This window comes from Parus major, chromosome 8, assembly GCF_001522545.3.
Source record: "Parus major isolate Abel chromosome 8, Parus_major1.1, whole genome shotgun sequence".
NCBI lineage: Eukaryota > Metazoa > Chordata > Aves > Passeriformes > Paridae > Parus > Parus major.
The window spans coordinates 27,794,161-27,813,552 of record NC_031777.1 but is presented as its reverse complement, the minus strand read 5'-3'; the positions used below and the strand labels follow the sequence as shown (position 1 = coordinate 27,813,552).

The window sequence follows — 19,392 nt, the reverse complement described above, 5'->3', positions numbered from 1 at the left end:
CATTACATTGAAAAATATCCCCCTGAATAAGGCAGTGAAAGTGCATTAGAAAGAATATCAGGATCTCCAGAGCTGAGAATCCCTGCAGTACAAGCTGATGAGAACAAGCAGATTTCCAACAGCATAAAGCTTGAATAACAGTGGTTGAAAGAAACTAAATAGGAATCAGCCCCACACTGATTAGGGGCTGTAAGGGAACATGTGGCCTCAATCAAGACAACGCTGGGTTTGAGAACAAAAGCTGCTTCTCCCTTTCCTGGGGACACTTCTTGAATTACATATTCCTTTACACAGGAGACGTGCTGGGCCATGATACACAGATAACCACCAGCCCAGGCACAAGGCTTCCTCCTGCTCTACACCACTGTAATTACCTTAAGCAGGGTTTACAAATAAAAGCACTGCTTCCCCAGCCCCTCATTTCAGTATATTCCACCTGTCATGATATATACCAGGGACCACAAACCAAACATGGGCTCTGACTTCAGTTCAAACAACACATGGCCCAGGGTTTCCAAGTCATTATTTGATAATACTGGAAGGTATTGCAGTGTGTGGTCCATCAGAGACATCTGAGCTGCCCACTCACCCCACAGTGAAGGAAGGTTTCCCGTGCTAGTATCTTTTAGCTGGCCTGTAATTTGAAAAGAATGATTTTTTTAGAGCTGGTTACAATTTAAACCTTCTAACGTTGAGCAGGTTTTGGACTATAATGCCAACATTCATTAGGGAGGGAAATATGAGAAAAAAATCCATTAAAATTAAGAAAATTTTAGACAACTATTTGTTTTATTTCACATTCAGAGCACTCCAGCGTCCTTGTACACAGAGTACTACACAAAGTAAATGCATCATAAAGAACTCTAATTCATGGGATCACAGAATGGTTTGGGTTGGAAGGGACCTTATAGATCATCTCTGCCATAGGCAGGGACACCTTCCACTAAACCAGGTTGCTCAGAGCTCCATCCAACCTGGTCTGGTTCAGAAGGGGAGCTCAGTTTTATAGAGTTGGATTCATTGTGATGTATCCTCACACATCAGAAGAGTACATTCCAGCCTAATGTGCAAAAACATAATGAAATGTCCTTCCCCCCTTCCAGCCTTAATAGCTCTAGAACCAACTAGAAGATTTCAAAGACATTTAACAGTGCAAAAGAGATTTGTAAGATAGTAAACTTCTATGAACTGTCTGAAAATAGGTATGTGTGTAGGCAAGAAAAAGGTGATTAGTGCTTCCAGCAAAGGAAAGGTTGCAAAATGGGCTTGTCCTTAATGAGACATCATCAGCTATTTTCCATGCTGGAAATGAGAAATATGATGCTTTTCCCAGTGCTGAGATATTTAATTACAGTTTTGACCTTATATTCAGTAAAAAAACCCAACACATAGTACCAGAGTCAATGCATTTTACTTCTTCTTCTTTGGATTATTCTCCTTGTTTGGAAAACAGGGTAACAAGATAATTTTCTGGTTAAAAGACTTAAAATATGATGGTTGATCTGGAGGTGAAAGAAATGGGCAAAGAGAAAACAAGAGCAGCATTTTAATTAAAAAGAATAAAAAAATAAATAAAAAAAGGAGCACCTGCTAAGTTTGATCATATTTCCTCCACTCCCCCCAGCCTGCAAATATAAACAGATGGGGTGCCTCAGGTAAAAGATATCTGGCAGCATGGAGAGATCTCTTCCCACTGGTAATGAGGAGATGGATCATATTATCTCACTAAGGTAAATATTATTTTAAGCTAAAATCTCAGTTATATTTCATGGCGTTTTTTTCTTTCAATTTCTGAACAGATCCCACTGGGTTCAAGGTGAAATCATCTGGCATGTTAAGAGAATTGATCTGTAGAAAATTATGGATTACAAAAACCCCACCCAAACCAACAGCAAAGGACCAAATGCCACTGCTGTCACACATTTCATCTGGGTCATTGCTGCAGCCTCAAACTTATCGTCTGTACTGGGTACAGAGCTCCTGGTGCAATTAATTCCTTGCAGAGAGTTATAAAGACAAGGAATTCAGGAGACTGAGTGGGGAGTTCACCTTGTGGCCTGTGCAGGAGCCCAGGAGGCTGCACAAAGCCGTCATTCAGAGCACAGGAGTGCTGTCACTGACACAAACACTTTCCAAAACATTCTTAACTGGAGTTTTGGTGGAAGGTGTGACACAGCTTCAAATATTTGTTGCTTTGTTTCCACGGGAACAACAGCACAGTGGTTTAATAATAAAACAGCATCGATCCTTGGAGTTTGAGAAAGTTCCTTGATTTTTGTTTTGAGTTAAAGATTTACTTTTCTATGGGTTTCCTCTTACCCCAACAACCAACTAACTGTTTTATTTTTTATTTATTAAACTGTGGTTTAATGCCCTTTCAGTACTTTGGGGGGAAATCCAAAACATGAAAGACAAGTCTTGTGAAATTTGTATTGTCCTGCTGCACAAGCCAAGCTTTCCCCTAAACTCATTCACGGAAGTTCACATTTTGTAGACTTGGAATATTTCATATCATATCTTTAATATTCACAATCTTCAATTACCCCCTCTGAATTATGGAGTCTTGACAAAACGTCATGGAAGAAGCAGAGTCCAAAAGTTGGGGTGTAAAATGTCGTCAGCACTTGAACTTTAATCCCACTTGTAAAAAGGAAGTAAGTTCAAAGGTGGTTATTCACACAGCTTTATTTTAAAATTGTATTTAATATAAAATAGTACAAATATATTTTTAATATTATAAAATTACTTTGATACTATAAAATTTTTAGTATAAAATAGGACTATAATAGTCCTTCTCTCCAGTCTATAGGAAGAGGTAAACTCTTCCAGAGGGTGTGTCAGAGCAGCAGTTTACTTGAAAAGCTTCTGCAAAAGGCAGCTCAAAGACATCTGTTCATTAACAACCCAGAGAAGCCAAGACAGTGCTCATGTTAGGCACCAAGATCCATGTTTAAAGTTGGGTTATGGTTATGTTCCCCATGGATTGTGTGTAAATCTACTGTACCTGAAAGCGGTAGGTTTGTTGTGTAAAAAACTAGGATTGTGACACATAAATGGATTTGAGACTGAAGGAATTTTTTCCTAAAGTGACAGCAAAGTGTGCTCACACCTTATTCTCAAGGTTGATGAACATATTTGATTATGTACAATTCTGACTAAAATATCTGATGCTTTTGGGGAAGCAGCTGCATCAAAATACACAAGGGATGTTCCTGCCCCTCAGAGGGATGTGGATGTTTAGGTACATTTCCTTCTCCTAAGCATGAGCATCACTACTATTATTCAAAAACCCATGGAAATGGTGGCCTGGGAAGCTGCTCTGCCTCTTGTGTGATAAACTATGGAAGAGCATGAGGAGAATCTCAGCACCAGTAAATACTAACCATGCCACTGGAAAATAAATAGAGACTGACAAATTATTGCTGATGTAATCCCCGTGAGAGTGTCTAGACTAAGGGAGTCAAACCTCCAGTCCGTAGGCTGGAGCTGGCTCCCTGGAGCCTTTCCACCAGCCTGCAGCTCCTTGTGCAACACCCACTGCAATTCAGCCCACAGGCACCTGCTTGGTGGCGCCCGAGAAGGCCACGGAGTGCAGACAGGGAGCCGGGGAATGAATCCTGCTCCCCACCACAGCTGTCTTGTCTTTCACCTCTGTCCCTCCAGCCCCAGCCCTGGTATCCCCCAAAACATCTCTTCAGCTCTGCATTGGGCACAGCATCTCCAGGTCTGCAGAGCAATGGATCCTTTCAGCCTCACTTTGTGTTCACAGCTCTGAAAGGGGTTACTTTTCCACAAGCAGTGCCTCCCTTTTGTCTCCTGCCAAGGGAAAAGAGAGGCAAGATGCAAAGGAAAGATTTTTATTTTTTTTCAAGTGGAGATGAAGCAAAGGGTACTCTAATAAACCCAAGCAGGAGCCAGAAATTATTAACATGAAGGAAAAAGCCCAGAACAATCAGCAGTTGGAGGAAAAGCTGGGATAGAGATTCCTTGAGGAAGTAACCCCTGATTAGTGAGAAGAGACACAGAAATGTTTCATTAAGGCATTTTCAACTTTAGGTTAAAAAAAAATAATTTAAAAATCTTTTTAAGTTCAAATGAAATCTGTAACATTCAAAAATAAATAAATCTCTCAGCAGTGTGAGAGGAGTGCAAAATGTGTCTCTTCACTCATCACCCACACACTTGAACTGAAATAGTCTTTGGCCCTTGCCAAGGTGTGCAGCCGCTTCAGCAGTGCTGTAAATCAAAAGGTCCCCACTGTCTCCACACAAGCAAGAGTCTGAAGGTCACTAAGCATGATGCAACAGTCAGGCATGAAATATCTCTCACCAGACCTGGTACTTTATCATCAGCATTGGGGAAAAAAAGAAAAAATCTATGATGCACCTGTACTCCTCTACATCTGTCAGGATGGGGTGAGAAAAGGCAAGGAGAAAAGAACAGATTGGTTTAGTGGAGTCAGGTAGACAGTGGCACACAGCCACCCCGCTTAACATAACAAAAACAGCTTCCCCAAGCAGGGTGGAAATGATAACTTCCCTGAGATTTGGCAGATAAAACAGATGTGGGCAGTTTTGACATTTCACTAACATTTAGATCTCTCATCAGGCAGGTGACTTCATTCTCTCTACCAAATAAACAATCCAAGCGCTTGCTCACCATAAGGAGACTCTTGTAGTTATCTCCAAGTCATCACATCGTCAACATCAAAGAGTAAGAACAGCCCCTTTCCAGTAAGGAAAACATCCCAGTACCTGTAGGAATTCAAGGGCTGACCCACCTCTGTTTTGTGAGAGGTGGCACAAGATGAAAATCACCACAAGATGAAAATCACGTGGCTTCACTGGGCCTCCATGGGCAGCTGTGCACATCCTGCTGTGCCATGAATGGTCCTGCTGTTTTTCAGGCAGTTTGATTAAATTACAGCTACTTTGGGAGACTTAAATGAATTATCAAAATGAGCAGAGCAACCAAAACTATCACACACAAGAAATCATTGGTTGTCCTTCAGAGGGAAGAGGCTCTGCAGCAACTTTGAATCTTGGGAGAAAAGTGCTCAATTACTTGAGGAGAGAATCCAAAAAATCCTGTTTCCTTGGGGAACTTCTGCCTTACTCTCAGCCTGCCTGTTCCATACTCTCTATTTCATCTCTTTCACTGGGCTTTTGGCTGAAGCCCACCTATGTGTTGTTTTCCCAACAGTGCAAAAGCAGCTGCTTTCCCAAGGCCTGAGAAGACCCATCTGACACGTCATGCTCAGGGCAGAGCAGGCAGGGAACCCTCCTGGCTCTGGGACATTGCAACAACCCATCTGCACAAACAGACCCGATCTGTTGCATCCCTGCCAGGCAGCCAGAGCTTTCATTTTTTTTAGTTTCTTCCACCATCTCTATGTTAACCAATGACTAAGACCAAAGAGAAAAATAAAGCACAGAGAAAGAAAGCAAAAAAAAACAAAACCAAAAAAACTTCCATCTAAAAAACATTCCATATGCCAGAAATATTAGTTAATGAGTCTGATTATTGGAAGGCAGTCTAAAAAAAAAAAAAAACAGAAAAAGAAAACAAAAACCCCTAACAAGAATAACTACTCTCCACAGTTTATTGAGGGCAGTAATCTGTGCAGAGGGAAACCATCCCAGCTGGTGTCTCCTCATTATATCCACCAAGGGCATCTCCCTGGCCCCAGCAAGGGCCAACCCTGCTCTGGGGCACAGCCAGAAGATCCATGAGACAAGCCAAAGTAAATGTGCTTTTCCATTTTTTAAACAGATGTCACTCAAAAGGAAATTCAGACCTCTTGAAGATTTGTCTCCTGTTTACCTACATCTCAAGTAGCTCTAAAAATGTCTCAAATTCTCCCAATTCCAAGGAGACATGATGAGGCTCCAACTTTTTGCTCTGAGATCTTTAGAGGAAAGGCAATGTTCAAGTGCCAAATACTACAGGTTTCCAGTGGTCTCCAATATCCTGAAAATATGTTATTTTTAGTATGTGGCTGGCAGAGAAAGGAAGTGTTAAATCTTGGACTGGTATCAAATCTGACTGAAAATTAGCAGCTAGGAACATCCTCTTTGATTATTTATTCCACTTTCCATATCCGAATAGCCCCAGAGGGACAGTACCAATGACAATCACTAGGAAAACACCTGCTGATGGCAGGTTAGTACACAGCATTTGCCTGGCTCTCCCCATGAAAACATCCTGGAGTTTGTTTCCTCGTTCCTGACAAGCAGATTCCTGGTGCAAGCAGGATGGTCTGTCAGGAAAGGGCCCTCTTGCTTTGCTGCAACTTCTCCATTGCAACACTTGCAAAAGAGCAGGAGAAAAGAAGAAAACCACAGTCAATCCACTTCCAGATGCCTTTACCATTTTCTCAGAGGTCCTTATGGCACTGAGTCAAGTTTCTTGTAACAATCATAGCTCAAGAAGTGCGTCACAATTTGTCAGGGCTCATACAGACTCCAAGGCCTTTCCTCTCACTATCTGCTAGCAGCTTTCTAAATGAAGAAACATGTCCTTCTGCAGCTTTAACAGCATTTGCATCTCAGTTCAATTCAGTATGGTCCTGGGCCAGACTTCTCTAAATCACTGGAGTTTCTACAGGCACCAGTCACTGTAAAATTGGAATTCACAGCACTCGCCTACAGGGTGGACACGGCCTCAGAGGGGGATGGTGGAGCAGGACACGTCTCTAGCATCGTGTTTCTCATTTATTCGACATTAAATCAAAACTGAGATGTCACCACCATGCTTGCAGCACTCCAGGCTTGCCCACGCTATCAGAGAGGGGCTGGGTCAATGGCTGGGAGTCCTTGTGCACCATCCTCAACAGCCAGGGAATCTCCTACACCACAGGTCAGTCTCACTTACCTGTTTCATGCTCGCTGTATCCAAATCTCTGGTGCTCACAGTGCCACATGGATCTGCCTCCATCACACTCTCTGTATTTAAAGGCAGTGGGCCTGTGAGACATCCACACAGGAAGCTGCAGATCAGGAGAGATCCATGGTGCATATACAGTTGGTGTAGGACAGGCACTTGCAAGGTGCAAACAACTTTGACATCCATTTAAAAAGCTGTTTTCTTACTAGTAAATGCAAGACTATTGGAAACCTTCTCCCTGAACCAGCCAGGCTTATCACCACTGTCAACCCACTTCTGGCAGCAAAGGCTCGGGTCTTGACTCCAGTTTTGGCTGCCTTGCTGCAGCAGAGATGAATACTTACCTCCAACACACATGGAATGGCTTCCACTGAAGTACAAAGTAGCTTTCAAACCCTTTCCTCATCCCCCAACTCCCAGCATGACCCCAGAAACACCCAAAAGGCTCCAGGACAGGGCATTTCGAAGTGCAGGACAGCACAAACAGCTCTGAAATGGAAGAGGAATCCTGCAGTGCTGCCAGCTAATAAGGTCAATACAAACGACATCAGCCCCTTCAGGTCAGAAGGAATGACAAGAGGGACATGCCACAGAAGGATGCACTGAGAATTCACAGATGGACAGGCAATCTCAATTAAACTGTCGTCCCCTCCCATTCTCCTCTGAATTACTGCTTTAAAAACCCTTAATTATCTAAACTCAATTAGTCTTAGAATATTTGAAGCTTCCTGTTCAGACTAATTTCTCTCTCTTTCCTCATTTGCAGTGCTTGACTTGCATTAAAGAACACTTAGTGCCTGTGGTAAGGAGAACTTTACAAAGATGGGTCAGGACTTTAGGGTATTGACAATCTTCCCTCTATTTTTCCTGTGCCTGAGAAGATCATGCACTTAGTCCTCCTGATGAAATTTCAGCAGCTCTGACATGATTTTTCATGCCTTTTTTTTCTTATACCTTAAGCCAAACATTTCCATTGCTAGTAGCAACTGTCATTCATTGCAGCTATTTTCACTCCTAAAGATTTCCGTGTGTATTTTCCACAGTTATTTGCAAAGCAGCAGTTTTCTATTATTGCTATTATTATTCTGGGAAAGAGCAAAACCATGGTGTTAGTTCCAAGAGAAAAAGAACATGGGTGGCAAAGCAGATAGTAAGAGAAGACAATAGAAGGAAGCAGTTAAAAGGTTCCCTTTTGTTTCAGTGATGCAGCTTCTCCATGTAGCCTAAACCTGTAGCTCACGTTTTCATTCAAAGGGCAGCCATAAAATCACTGAATTTGGAGTTTTCCTGTTTTAGCCTCTGCAGTGGTGAAGACCAATGTAAAGATTTAATTTTTTATAAGACCCCTGTAAGAAACCTTGATCTTAAGGTTTTGTGCCCTTTCTGAAGTCTGAGTATCCCATTCTCCCTCCAAAACCTATTTGAATATTGGTTCTTGGCCCATTTCAGTGGGGAAGCCCATGCAACCCCACCTAACACAGATGTTGGTAAACTCACACCTCCAGGATTGCCTAAATTTTTTTAATGGACCTTCAAGTTTTATTACCTTGATTAAATCAGATTTTTAGATGCAAACATGTATTTTGAGTTGAAAATTTGCCATTGGTCACAGGTTGTACTAAATGAAAATATCTGTACTTACAGCAGGTCCCTGATGCCTCATGAAAGCAAACTCTCACAGATAGGAAACTGAAGCACAGACATTAAGTGCATTGCTCAATATTAAGTACAAAATCTCAAGGCAAGCCAGAACTGAAGTTCAGCTGAATCCTGATTCAGCACTTTAACCACAGAGCTGTGTCCATGAGGCACTTGCTGCCTGTGCTGGGGATGCTGGCTGGGATCAGATGGAAACTGCAGCTATGCTGGGGAGCCAGACACCTCTGACTAAGGGGCAGTTGCAGGATCACACCTTTCCTGTTTCAGGGAAAACTTCTCCCTCCAGAATCATCCTGGTCTAGAACTAGCTGGAAAGCAAGAATTAAATTTTTAAACAGTTTTTGAGATTTTGCATTTAGTTTTATTCTTGCACTGGGCTAATAGAAAAGTAGACCTTTTTTTTTCATCAAAGCACAGACAAAAACCTTTTTCCCTCCTGTCCCTTAGAAATGTTCTTAGTGACAATATCACCTATCCCCTGTACTCTCAGATCTTCATATCCTGCAGTCTCTTCCCTCCACAAGTTTTACCTCTGAATGAAGAAGGTTTTCAACAAACCAGTTCCTTTGAAACTATTACATTTCTACCTAAAATTCTGATATTAGCAAGTCATTCTTTCCCAGAGATTAGCATTTTATTACAGCATAAAATGCAGGAGGAAGAAGCTACAGACCATGTAAGTCTTGAGTCTCAGGATGCAGATCGAAATGTAAAGAATGATTTTGTGCAGTCTATAGTTGAAAATGTCCAGGCTTGGTATTGTGGAATGGCCCATTTGTGTTGTCAGGCCATGCTTTGAGTTTGGGTTTGGTTTGGTTTTTTGTTTCTCTTTATAGATGTCGATACACAGGAAAATCATTAAGCTTTGAATTTGTTTTTTGGCTTCAACCTAAACTACACTCTTCATGGGAACCAAACAGTAAATCCACTTTCAGGTGAGGATTGATTAATTGTTGTGCCTCTTTCAGCTTTTAGAGGATTTGCAAGGCTTTTCCCACCTTCCAGCCATGCAGCTGGGCTACAGCAGCTATTGCTGGAAATGCCAGGTTGTCATTTTAGCAGAGAAATATCTACAGTGTCAAATCCGTATCAACTTTGAGTCTGGCCCTACAGGTATGAAAAACACTTCAGCTAAAATGCTGTCATTTATGCAAATTATCTAAACCTGTGAATAGTGAATATTTCAGCACCCAGCTGGGATAAGAAACTTTTTGACTTTGACTTGGGTAAGAGCCTCCTTCTTTCACCAATAAAACACTGTGGGAAAGACTAAAGTAAAGCTAAAAGTACAAAACCCAAGTTATTGTAACAGCTTCTAAAGACAGATGAGAGTCATTACATTATTTATGCACATGAGGGTACTGGGATAGACAGGATTACATGATTTACCCAAGATCAAGCAGTGAGTCAGTGACACAGTTTTCTGCTGGCCAGTGAAAACACAGATGTACAGTAAGCTGAAAAGCATTAATTTACTCCCCATATCAAAAGGATAAAAGATAGAGCTTTCCCTCTAGCCTAGCTCATGGTTCCAATAAGTGTTGATAGAACTGAATTTGGCAAGCAGGAAATTCACTGCACTAGTCACACATGCAAAGCATTTGCTGAAAACGAAAACCTTAAATTACTCAATTATCAACAGTTTTCACTTGCCCAAGCCACAGACCTATCAAAGTTGTTTCTTGCTGCTTTCTTGAGGAATTAGAAGGATACAACCCTCCAGTGTCCAAGGCATGGCATAATCCACCAGGACATTGTGCAATGCCAGAGTCTTGCTTCATGTCTGAGTTTAAATTGCCCAAACTGCATTACTGGGTTTCAGTCAACACCAGCTTGGATGGTGGGGTTTTTGACTTGTCCATGGCTCAGATTTTAGCAGCCTGATAGGATCAACCATGGAAGAAGGAACAATTCTGCTGAGGGCTTGTCAGCCCTCAGAATGCCCTGAAGTGGGCCATATCCTGCCATAAATATTTGCACAAAAATCCTGCTGACCTCAGTGGTGTTTCTGGGTACAAAATGATGGCAGGATGTGGTCACAGTGATCCTTCTAATAATAGGTTTTCCATTGAGATCAATGGACATTGGGCCCCATTTCATTGCCAAAGCTTGGTTCGGAGCTCTAAAGAGAGACATTGTTTTCCTGCAGCAGGGAGCACACAATTGCCAAATTTACTTCTGGCAAAGGCAGAGAGATTTATTTTTAATGCTGAACAACACCAAAACCATCTGATACTAATTAAGAGAGTGTCTTCCTTCTGAAAATCTCAAAGAAAAATAATATTCCTATGTGGCTGTTAGAAAGACACATAGAAAACATTTAAAACATTAATATATCTGCATCTAAAGTCAGATATAAAGTAGGTAAAAACCACTTTTCCTTTACCTGAATGAAATTTTAAGATGAGTTTTGCATACATGGAAGTGGCAGGTGCTCAGCTCTTCAGGACAGTCAAGTCAATTTAATAAAGGTGTTGAAGACCCAGACCCCCAAATAAGTTCCTGACAGGCACATTCCTGAGTCTGTGGGCAGACTCATTCCATTTTTCCTGAGCCCATCCCTCCCTTGCTGCTCATCACAGCTTTGATGCCTATATGTAGAAATCCTTATCTTCAGGATCTTAAAGGATGACTAAATGTTTTCCAGTGTTTTATTCATTATCTGAGTTCAGCTTTAACTGATTTTAATCTTGTGGTTCTGCTATAAAGATAAGCTGTAGCCTGCCAAGGAAATAAGCATTTCACAGGTTAACAGCACAACTCTTCTAAAGAGGAAGCAGGTTTGTTTTCTGCCTTATTTTCTGGAAAATGTTAAAACAATAAAATGAATAAGAAGCAGTGGAGAACAAGTTGTAAAGGAGCTAATTTCCTGCTCGAAGCAGCTCTGATAAATTTCAGTCCTGGATGACAGGGGCTGTGGAGAGCGAAGGGAGGGCTGGCTCTTCCTGGAAAGCCAGACAGGATAGGATTGATTTGAGACATCTTCATTGCCAGAACAGCTGGTATTGGCTAATCATCAGAAAACAGAGACTTCGACCTACAGAGAGCCAGGAGCGAGGGAGACGTCTGGACCAAAACTTCACATTCCATATGTGAAACTGAACAAAATAGCAACAAAAACACTTTAAAAAAGAAAATAAAAAAGGAACCAAAAAAAAAAAAAAAAAAAAAGCCCCTGCTCACACACAAGCCTTCCTGGAGCCAAATGCCAAAGGAAGTGCCAGTGCCCTGACTAACAAAAGAATCCTGAAACGCTGCAGGCTGCGGTGCCAGCAGCACCCAGTTCCAGTGGGAGGCTGCCTGACACGGCTGCCGGATGCTCCGTGCCTGCCGGATGGAGCAGACAGCTCAGCATGAATCATGGGGCAAAGGATTCCTTCAGTCCGGGAGGAATCGGGACAATACACAGCCTGCCTGCTGTTTGCTGCCTTTTTTTTTTTATTCTCCTCTTCTTTTTTTTTTTTTTACTACTCCTGACTTGGGACCGGCCGTTTCCTTCCTGCTGTGGGCGTGCAGCCGGCACATGACAGCTCATCGATGGATGGATGGATCCGTGTGTGTGAGCGAGCACATGAACCGCAGGGAGAGGAGCCAGCCCGGAGCCCCCGGGACTGACCTCTCCCAGTTAACCCCCGGAACCCCCGCTCTGACCCGAGCACATCTCCCATCATCGTCCTCCCAGGGCACCCGTTCATCCCGGTCATGTGCTTTGGACACACACATGGGATTACGAGTCAGCCCTACAGCAGATTTTAGACCGCTGGAAATCCTTCCCGGAAGGAGGAATGTCTCCATCTCTCTGGCTACAAGGCTGGAAGCGGGATAGAGGGAAAAAAATTTGTTTTCTTACACCCCACCAAAAACCTACCGCAGTTCCTTAGGGTTACAGGCAAAGCTGGCTTTGGTTTACTGACTCCTGTTGCCCCAGAACAAGGAGGGAAAATGCTGCTTCTGGGCTGATCAGGTATCTTCACTCATCTCTCTGTGTCTGTCTATTTGAACCAAGCTCTCCCTGAGTCTGATGGAACACTTGAAATTATTCTCACTGGCCATAAGACTTCTGATCTCTCTACACACCCCAGGTCTCTTCTTAACGTTATGGTTACATGGAATCAAGCTGTCTCCTCTGAATCCTTTCAAAGCTCATTCCACCAACATCATTCTTCTCTCAGTTTCCAATGGCACTTAGCAAAGTTTCAAATCAATACCCAATTTTTCTCCATGGCTTGTCAGCCAGCTTCAGCACTACCAAATAATCTCTTCTCCCTTGGCTCAGATGATTCTTTCCCCTAATGATTCCTCTTCTCCCAGTCCCACCATGCCTGCACATGTTCTAATGAGGATCATCCACCAGCTTTCTGTTCCCCATATTTTATGGGCTCCTAGTTTCCTACTCTACACAGAAAGCACAAGAAGCAAAGAAGAAATCTCATCCACAGTCACAAAAAAACTACAGTGACTCTATGCAGACACAAATCCTTCTGCACTCCAGACCTGCAGCCCAAGTTCATGTTCCAGCAAACACTTGCACATGGCACCAGGAGGTTGGAGTTTGGCTTTAAAACAATGGGAATAAATGTGATGTTTAAAGAAGTGTATCAGCAGCTTAAAAACAACTGCCAACATGTCCAGTGGGTATTACTGGCCATGCTGTTAACTGATTACATCTTTATCTGCTGAGAAATTTTCAGAGGTACCAACTATCCTGAGAAGGGCTGCAGAGGAAGCCACTGACCCTCTCTACCCTCACTCTCACCTTTCCCATTCACAGAAGAGCTTCCAACTCCCACTGCTCTTTGTAGCTGTGTTTATCATCTCAACCAAGCCCACCAACAGCAGCAAGTTAAGATATTTCCTATGGGAAAGGGTGAAAAGGAACAAGTCCTGGTTATGGTCTCCCACATGTGGTGAGGCTCCTGCTTGGCTACTGAAGTGTGAATACTGATAAACCTCCTGGCTGTGCCTTCTAGCCATGCCCTGCCACAGCTCCTGAATCAGCACAGTGTGGGTGAGCTGTGGGTAGGGGAAGGTTCATGATTAACTGTTCACTGCTAACAGAAGAATGGTTTGCATATGAGTTGCTTTAATCCCCAAGAAGTGCCTACAATTTGTATGGTTCCATTGTACTCTTGGAACAGGTGTTTCACTTCCACAAAGCAGTTCTGGGTTTGCTGGCAGTGGAATAAGCTGCATCTTTGTGGAGTGACAGTCTATCATCTTTTCTACACGTGTTATTTTTCCTTTTGCCCAAATCATACAAAGATTCTGATTGATCAATAATCCATCAGTCATTTATCAATTAGAAATGGAAAGTTAAATGCAACAGACTAAACAAACTGAAACAAAAAGTAAATTCTTCACATCTATATTTCCATCATATCAGAAAATTCACAGATTTTGACCTGCTGTGGGAGATAAGTCTGTATATAAGAAAATCGTATAAACTATTCACATCCCCTTTCTGTGGTTTCAAGAGGATAATACTCATATCCTCAGAAGAATCTTTAATTTTATCTCCACATCCTAAAGTGATTCAGTCTTTGAAAAAAAGAGTTGTGATCCAAGTTCTTCTTGCATTTCCAAATTTCATACAAGATGCTGAAATAAAATATTGGCATTTACAACAAAACCACAGCATAGTAATTCCATAAATGATTCCTTCAGCTTCTAAGACTCAGTTGCCTTCAGTGGACCACCACTTCAAACCTGAACTTTGCTGACTGGCTTAGCAATTTGTTCCTGCTATCATGTGACAAGTTTTTGAAGCTCACATGTGTATGGGGCATTTGCTGCCAGTATCAAAAGAAGAAAAAAAATTAAGAAATATAGTAGAACATGAGGTTCCAATTGTCTGATAAGCAGAAACATCTGTTGGAGTCATGAGCAGTTGATTAGTGGAGTTCATTCCCAGGGTAAGGCTCCAGTAGATCAGCTCTTCTATCTAAGTACAGGATTGTAGTCACTGGAAGTGTTACAAAGAGGTACAAAGCACAGGCAAAAGAGGCAGAAATAATTTCTAAGGGTACCAGGACCCTTAAAAGCCAACACAGTTTATAAGACAAAGTCTTGGGGACTGCCTCACATGATACCAGCATGTAAAATTAACAGCTGTATTTAAACTTCCCCACAACAGCTAAACATCTGCCAATCATTCAGCTATAAACCTAAACTGGTTTTAGAACTGATAACTTGAGACTGTAAAAATTCTTCTGGAAGATAAAACAAAAGGTACAAGCTGTCAGTCTGAACATATTTTGTACTTGAAAAATAATCAGAGCAGTACTGGTCAAAACAATGACAAAAACATCAGTTGTTTTTAAAGATGCTGCTTGGATTTCAACCAAAAGCTTTTCCACCTCATTACACTAAGGCAAGGATTAAATACCTGGGAACATTTGCACAGAAAGCAGAGGCTGATCAGAATTGCTAATTCAGCCTCTAAAGCTGCAGTGATACTGGATGGATAGAGATGTATAAACTACTCTCATTAAGGTCACTGGTGCAGATCTGTGCTCACAACACCACAAGCCCTGGCACCCAGGAATACAAGAAACCACCAGGAAGAGGATGTCCTTAAGGCTAAGGCTCTCCTTCATTAACTTGAATATCTAATTGTAGGTTTACTGGGAATCTCAACCCTAGCTCTTGTTCAATTCCTGGTGTTGGTGGCCTGACCTGACCTCCCAGTTTCCTGGTGTTCCACCTGTCACCCCATGCCTATTCCCCATCCAGGAATGGAGTACTGTTACATTAAAAATAACAACTAAAACTTAGTAGCCAGCAATTTCACTTCCCCTCCTGACTTTACCATGTTGTCTTTACCAAACCCCTAAAATAACAAATACAAAATACCTTGTAAGATTGGTGGGGTTTGTGTTCAGTACATAGTTTGATCCAACTTACTGTATAACCTTATCAAAATTTTGGTAGATTTTTATTATTGAAAAATAAAAGGTGTCCCACTTTTACCATGAAGGACAAACTTCCAAACTTCCAAGATGCTACAGTTACCTAAGGAAATGGCATTTTCTGAGGGGTATCAGGGGGTTGATTTTAGTCTATCAAAAGCAGAACTATCTCTTCATGCTTTTAAAGTAAAAATTGTACTTGACTGTAAAAGTTATTATCAGATGTTCCTAAAAGAACTTGTTTCCATCTGAACAGATGCAATATTTACAAGTATTTTTCTGCCTTTCAGGAACTATTGCACTCCCACCCCTGAAATCCCTTCCATGCTTTCCAGTTCCCTGTAAGAACCTCTCTGTCACTAAGACCTTGCTATGTGCCTGTTTTTTCTTACCTAAGCTTAGGGGCAGGAGGGGAATTCACCTGCCAGCACCTCTCTTGGGGTGCCAGTGGAACCAGAGATGTTCACTGGCTCTGACAACAGATCAGACAACCATCACAACAACCATCCTTCCCTATCTGAACATGTCATTGACTTCTGAACCCACGTGTTTCAGTGTGTGAGTCCAAGCACAACCTCATTTGGCTTTTCTAAGCACACATGTGGATCCTCTTTCCAGTGCTCCTTCTTGAGAATAAGAGTGAAATTCTTTCATCCAGGGGCTTTTTGTTGACCTTCATGACTGGCCCTTTGGCTAAACCTGACTTCTGTGGAAAAGATACATTCAGTTCTTCTCCCCTCCCACATAGCCTGAGACTTTCTACTTGTGGCTTCTCCCATTGCTTCTTCTACAAATCTTTTTTGCAGCTCCTCACTGTACACATGGACTACCTTTTACAAATTACCTGAACTCACTGGATGTAAACCAGATGGAAAATAAACTTCAGACACCTACACAGGCACAGCTATATGCCTAATAATCTAATTATTGACTTAATAAATTCAGGCCCTTAGCAAGGATTATTGTTTCAGCTACTTTACCAGGATCACATAACTTCTCTAATATAAATAGTTTACATCTGGCTATTTTGGCATATGAGCAGATAAAGCTGAAGTCCATCCCCAAAAGACCAGAAGACCTGTCCTGGGTCACTCTTATCAGGTCTAGAGGTTTTCACTCCCTCATTAACTTTACTAGGTAAGTGCCACCTTTTGTCCAAAACTGCAAGCACTTTAATGGATTTCCATTACTCCTTAATGACAGATGTTGCTGCTGCAAAGACATTTCATGACACAAAAATTCCATAGCTTGCTAATATCATAAAATTAATTTCAATTTATATCAAATTACCAAATGATTATTTATATATAAATTCCCAAAATTATCAGTTCTAGCTCTATGATAAGGGTAAGTTCTTAGTAAGAAGTAAGGGCTGAGATGAAAGATCTTTGGTGAGCCACAATGTTTCCAGAAGACCTGGGGATTCAGATGCTGCTTTCTCTCCACCACAGTTTACAAACAATAGAAACCTCTAAATGATCTGCTCATCGTGAGTGAGCTGTGGGGCAGCTCTGTGCACCTCAGCATCAGAGGTGGAAGAAGGTGCACTTAATCAGAGCAGAAACATAGGGAAGATGAAGACACAGCTCTGCCCCTTCACACTGTACACACTCATGGCTTGTGTCATTAATTGTACTGCTCCAGGAAACACAAACAGCCTTGGATGAACAGAGGTTTGGGGATTTATCCCATTATTTGGCTTAGGAAGGATAAATACCACCTACACTCAATGGCCAGGATCTGTCTCATTTCTGCCTTCTCTTCCTGAGAACGGATGGAAACAGCTCCTGTGCAGAGGCTTTGGACTAGACAGAACAAAAGGAAGGGGCACTGGAAAAGGCTGTGGGAGCTACAGAGCCCAGGGAGCAGAGGAGGGACTGCTTGGTTTTGGTGTCTGTCTCCGTTATGAGTAAGAAGGCCTCAAGAACCGGGGTGTGGCAGCCTTTGGCACGGGCAGAGCGGGCGCAGGAGCCGACAGAGGGTTTCCTCCAGGACAGGCTGGAGCGTGAGCCAGGGCAGGAGGTTCCTGTGCCACTGTGAGCCCCGCTCCAGCTCCAGCCTCTGCCAGAGCCGGGTGACTCATGGTGGGGGGGAAGGCAAGACTTGGCAATCTGGGCTGTCTCACACAGCAGCAGGTCTTGTTCTCCAAGGGATAACCCAAGGACTGTGTGGCACGAGGCCAAACTACTGAGTAAAGGACTGCAGTCTTTGTCCCTCTCTGGCCATTCCTAACAGCAAAGGACCACATCAATTCATGCAGCATACAGGACTTGACACATCCTCATCCTCTCTGCTCCCCAGATGATGGGGGAAGCTGCACAGAGTGATGCTGGTGGGACTAGGACTGTCCTGCTCCTTTTGCCTGCAGCAGTCAGACCTTTCAGGCCTCAGGAGCTGGGAATATCCACCTGGGACAGGATGCCACTCCCACACAGCACAGCGAAACCAGGGCTGTGATTCACAGGGGGAACCACTTCCCTTGGGACAGAGGTAATGGCTCCCATTTCCTGCTCTTTACCTACCCAATTTTTAAGGTTCCCATCCTCACCACAAGCATCACACAGTTTGCACAACAGCAGCTGGGCTGCTGTAGTTTATAGCCCAGCACTTCAAGGTGTTTCTGAGCAGTACCTTTAAAGCTGGGCTGCACCCACATGTGAGGAGAGCCCTGGGAAATGCCACCCTCCTTTTGGTAAACTCCTTCAGAATCATCATACATTGTTTTTGGGGGCTCATGAAAAAAAACTCAGGCCCTGTGAGTTTTATTAAGCCCCCATTTTACAAGTGGATAATACACCCATGGTCTGGCTCCTGTGATGTACTGAACACTGGGACCTGTGGCTGGCACGGTGTTCTCTGCAAAGGGGTTGAGCACCCATGTTCAAAGATAACATGGCATTTTACTGCAGTGGCATTGACTGTGAGATCAGAGTTAGGCAAGTGAAAGGACTCAGTGCTGAAGTCTTTTCTGGAAGGCAACCATCTCAAAAAATGTTCAAAGTATGATACCCCAAAAGGAGATACAATTAGGAGATATATTCACCATTTTTACAAATCACCAGATCATAAGATAACTCATGTTTAAAGCAACTCCAGCAAGACATGTAGTTCAACCTCTTGCTCAAAGCAGAGTCAGTTAGGAGGTCATATCAGGTCACTCAGGGCTCTGACTGGTCCATTTGCCTTTAGGATGCTTGTTGCAAGCATTGATGAGTTTGGGTTTTGCATTAAAACAGAAGAATTTGCACTTAGTGAAAAAGAAATTATAACAGCCTTTGAAATATCAATGAATATGGTCCACAGATTACCAGGACTGAATTAACAGCAAAAGACTCCTCAGTACTAATTCCTCTGATTTCCAATCTGCTCTGCTAAAGCAGTGAATAAACTGAGCTCTAGTGGTTGACTCTCTAAATTCTGTAAGTTTGCTCTCCACAAGTGGCAATGCCACTGCCAGCCTTGAGCACATGTGTTTGTACAGTTTGCACAGAAACACCCTTAACCAGCAAAGTGTATTTGCTTCCTGGCCAAACACACTAACAGTAAAATGTTGACTCTTTATAAACTGCCTACAGAGCCCATCCCTGGAGGCAGTAAGCTATTGGTTAAAGATTCCTTAGATTCTTAGTGACATTTCCCGATAATGCTCCCATTTTTAAACAGAGATTACAGTTCCTACTAAGGGGTTTAACAGCACTGGCTTGTTCTAAAGTGTGCCTTACCCTGGGTTATCAGAACAGTAGCTGAATTCCTCCTACGCCAAAAGGGCAAATTCAGATACCTTTAATCACCTTTTTCCACCACAAGTGTCACTGAATTAACTGAAGATTGATGATCAGACAATGAACAAAGGGCTGAGCCTGCACATAGGGCTAATACGAGGGTTACCATTATACCATGGGAATTCAGACCACCTCTGTGGTGGAAAGGGCCACAAATT

At 42.6% G+C, this 19,392-nt stretch overlaps 1 long non-coding RNA gene across 1 annotated transcript; it reads right to left on the bottom strand.

Moving 5' to 3' along the window:
* Window positions 1-761: 761 nt before the first annotated feature.
* Window positions 762-18,947, bottom strand: LOC117244776. Its single transcript, XR_004498499.1, has 2 exons — window positions 6,874-18,947; window positions 762-6,308 (listed from the first exon to the last, which is right to left on the bottom strand). It is a non-coding gene; the product is annotated as an uncharacterized LOC117244776 (long non-coding RNA).
* Between the last annotated feature and the right edge of the window lie 445 nt (window positions 18,948-19,392).